This window comes from Odocoileus virginianus, chromosome 23 (assembly GCF_023699985.2).
Source record: "Odocoileus virginianus isolate 20LAN1187 ecotype Illinois chromosome 23, Ovbor_1.2, whole genome shotgun sequence".
Taxonomy (NCBI): domain Eukaryota; kingdom Metazoa; phylum Chordata; class Mammalia; order Artiodactyla; family Cervidae; genus Odocoileus; species Odocoileus virginianus.
Window position 1 is genome coordinate 17,021,495 of NC_069696.1, and position 4,463 is coordinate 17,025,957.

A 4,463-nucleotide genomic window follows, 5' to 3' on the forward strand; every position below is an offset into this window, starting at 1 on the left:
CAGTATGTAAACACGCAAAAATGAGACAAACTGGTTTCCACTGATTTGTACCTTCATCTCCTCTGAGCCATATGTGCTGCGTGCGTGCTGTCACTTCAGTCATGTCCAAATCTTTGCAAACTAATGGACTGTAGCCCACCAGGCTCCTCTGTCCATGGGATTCTCCAGGCAAGAATCCTGGAGTGGGATGCCATGTGCTCCTCCAGGGGATCTTCCTGACCCAGGGATTGAACCTGCATCTCTTATGTCCCCTGCATTGGCAGATGGGTTCTTTACCACTAGCACCACCTGGGAAGCCCTGTGAGCAGCATATTTGAATGCAAATATTTAAGATTTTGACTGGTAATTGCTAGAAAAAAATTATATAATCCAGCCTTTATTTGTCACTCATCAATAAGATCCTTCTGCCTAAAAAGTATTTTGTTGACTTAATTTCATTTATAGAAATAATGTGGTGGCTCAAACAGTAAAGAATCCACCCGCAATGTGGGAGACCTGGATTCAATTCCTGGGTTGGGAAGATCCCCTGGAGAAGGAAATGGCAACCCATTCCAATATTCTTGCCTGGGAAGTCCCACTGACAGAGGAGGCTGGCGGGCTACAGTCCATGGGGTCACAAAGAGTTGGACACAACTGAGTGACTAACACACACATACACATAGAAATAATGTAAGGAAGTTATTTATAGTTCAAATTGCCCACCCAAGTGCCAGGAAATATAGCTAGAAATATTAGTACAGAATATCATAGTAGTTAAGTCAAAAACTGTAAGCAAGTTAGGCTGGAAATATACATTAGGAGGCTACAAGTACTATAGTGCAGAGTCATTTATGACTTTATGAAGATATAAATATGAAGTGTGAACTTGAATCATTTGGAATTTATGAAGAAATAAAAAAAATTCAAGACTGATGTGAGGGTGTGTGCATATTATCAAAATGACATGAAGAAGATACGTCATGCTTCTAAAGGGAGGAACTTCTTTTCTTTTACAGTAACTTGTTGCTATTTCAAGTGAAATGTGACTAAATGCTCTCCCACTTCCATGTCCTCAATTCCATGTTCTTCTCTTATTTCTGGGCTAGAGAGTGAGCACATTTCCCAGCCTCCCTTACATTCGGTTGTGGCAAGGTGATCAAAACCTGAACAATGTTATTTAAGTGAAAATTTTGTGCAATATTTTAGGCCCATCCCCAATACTCTCCTCAGGGACAGTCCTCCCTATGTCTTTTTCTCCCAGCTTTCCTGAATGGAGAAAACGCCAAGCAATAGTCCAAATCCACATGTTAAATATGACCAACTTCTGATCAGCCTGATTCCTTGGATAACTACCTAGAGGAGTGTGCTCACGCATATCAGTACCCTTAAAGAACAATATTAAATATACACTGAATTTGTATATTTGTAAATATACACTTTATGCTTTGGAACCTATTTGTCTACTCTGTCTAATGCAGAAACTGGAATTGAGATTGTGTAGATTTGTGTAGAAGCAATTAAATGTTGAGGAAACAGAGCTAGGAAATCCATGTGACCTGCAGAGTTTGTGAAGAGTTTCATTTTCACTGGTTTCCAGCTTTCATGTAATTTTTTTTATCCAATTAATCATTAGAATATCTTTCATATAAACTCTCCTGTAGACTGATTTTTATGTTCTGGAAAGTTAGCATAAATCAGTATAAGCATGAACCTTACATGATAAGGCTTATGTTCCACCAAGCAGACAGATAATTAAAAATAATGAGTAATTCAGATGTGGAAATGATTTATCTTAACATTTAGATAATGTTGTTACAATATCATAATACCAAGAATTAATAGAGTCATAAAAATTCAGTTGTTAAACAAGGTTATAAATTTATTTCCTATAGTGAAGCTTGCTATCAATCCTACTATATGTCAACACACTTTCTATTTCATCATTTTCCACAAGATTGTAATAAAACAGATCTTCAAGACATTTCCTATAATTATGACATAGACATCATAGATACCATTCTATCTATGCAGAAAGAGCATTGAATTAAGCATCATTTTTTTTTTTTTTACCATTCTTACACTGAATGTGTTTTTAAGATTGGGAAAACCTAAGTCTTTTGTCTGAAGTTTAAAATGAATTTTTAGGTAACAAAATGGAGGAGAAGATTGACAATTCAAAGCCCCAATTTTGGTTTTGGGGAAAACTGAGCAATTTTTAACAAAATATTTATTTGGCTGCACCGGGTGTTAGTTGCAGCATGCGGGATCTTCAGATCTTCCTTAAACTATGTCAAATCTTTAGTTGTGGCTTGAGTGCTCTTAGTTGTGGCAGGCTAGATGTAGTTCACTGACCAGGGATGGAACCCAGGTCCTCTGCTTCGGGATCACAGAGTCCTAGTCACTGGACCACTAGGGAAGTCTTGAAAACTGAGTAATTTGACACCAGATCTCAACTTGAAAATAGGTCTTCTTAGTTTGAAACCTCTAAGAAATAATTTTCCTAACTGCATGTGAAATATAGCAGCTATGAAGACATCATGATTATTTTTTTTTTCTTCATCCTTACTGTAGTATTTGACTTTTTTCCTAAGTTTTTTGACTACTAGTAAAAATCACATATTCTTCTGTACAGTTAATTATACACATATATAAAATTTAATCTAAAAATATTTGTTACATTTGAATTCCATTTCAGTGGAAAATAGCAATAATGTCCTGAGATAAGCTCAATTCTTAAAAAGACACAAATACAGATTATAAATACTTCATTTGAAGATAATAGCTTAGAATATACATGTGAAATACACATTGCTTCATAACCCTGAAATTATACAACATTTTGTAAAATGAGATTGTTTATCTGAAAAATATTGGTTAGTGATATCATAATCTTATTATCAGTTTTATAGCATTCATAAACACATATATACTTTTCATCGTAAGCTTGAGTAAAAGACTTTGCATGTTAACCTTTGGAAATTACTGTTATATTCACATTAGAAAAAGCAGCAGAAAGTATAAAATTTTATAAACACCACAGCTTATATTTTGCTAGAAGACACATGATGTCCACCTATTTCTTTTCTCTCAGCACCTTAGCTGCCACAGAAATGACAGAAATGCCTTTGTTAACTTCCTGTTCCCCCAAATCAGGATATATGAGTGGTTTGAAGGATAGAGGAATCCAAGAGCCTCAAAGAACAAAAAGACATGTTCCTTTTGCTGCCTTTTAAAACTCCAAATGGATCCCATTAGAGTCAGGAAATGAATTGCAAACAGCAAGAGAAAGGATATCACAGTTTGCCTGGCTTTTATATGGACTTTGGTGCTAGGATCTTGGGATCCTTTACCACTGAGCTGCATCTTCTTGAGATGTTTCCACAGGGAAACAATTAATAGCAGAAAACATGCCAGGGACATAGTAAAGGATATAGAGGTTTCCTAGCATAAGAAGGGAGAAGGCAGTGGCACCCACTCCAGTACTCTTGCCTGGAAAATCCCATGGACGGAGGAGCCTGGTATCCTGCAGTCCATGGCGTCGCTAAGAGTCAGACGTGACTGAGCGACTTCACTTTTACTTTTCACTTTCATGCATTGGAGAAAGAAATGCAACCCACTCCAGTGTTCTTGCCTGGAGAATCCCAGGGACGGCAGAGCCTGGTGGGCTGACGTCTGTGGGGTCGCACAGAGTCGGACACGACTGAAGCGAGTTAGCAGCAGCAGCAGTATAATCAGAGTCACGCGTGGAAGCCATAAACTGCCCCTCAATATGGTCTTCTGAGGACTGTTTCTTTGTATTCATTTGTCTGAATAGCCTCATCGTGGCATATCACAGCAACATGAAAAACCAAGAAGAACGAAGTTCCCAGAAGTACTATGTGCACTACACTTTTAACTCTCCACTTCAGGTGAAGAAAAATTAGTCTGGTGAAGAAAAATGGCTATATTCAAAACATCAAATATACTGAGACTAGTAGTAAGCCAGGTGCTATAATGGTTGCTTACTATCCAGGCAATATGAACAATAATTCTTTTAAACTATATAGAACTGGATTCAACACAACTAAATACCAATTCATTAACATTACCCAGAGCAAAACAATTCTGCGGACTGCCAGAGCAGTGAGAATCCCATCAGCTGAGATCTTTTGTCTCTTGACCCAGTCAATGCAGTTCACCAGTACTATGAAAGCTGTTGGCAAAATTTCCCAGGACAAATCCTGTTAATACAAGGATGGAAAAAATGGTCAATGGTAAAGTTATCATGTCTAGAAAAAAGCTTCGTCTAGTATCACGGTTGTGATTCCTTCAGTAGTCTGACCTTAGATTCTTTGTGCAGCTGATTTCTGGATGGGCAGTGAAGTGCTCCTTTCTTTTAACTTCTGTGACCAATGGCAAGCAGGAAAGTGCTAGCATATGCTAATAGAAGCGCTCACTGCTATCTTGATGAAATAATTGCTATTCCCTAACAGCTCAAATTGACT

General features: G+C 37.6%; 1 pseudogene; it reads right to left on the reverse strand.

Moving 5' to 3' along the window:
- Positions 1-2,685: 2,685 nt before the first annotated feature.
- Positions 2,686-4,245, reverse strand: LOC110146541 (taste receptor type 2 member 46-like; annotated as a pseudogene).
- Between the last annotated feature and the right edge of the window lie 218 nt (positions 4,246-4,463).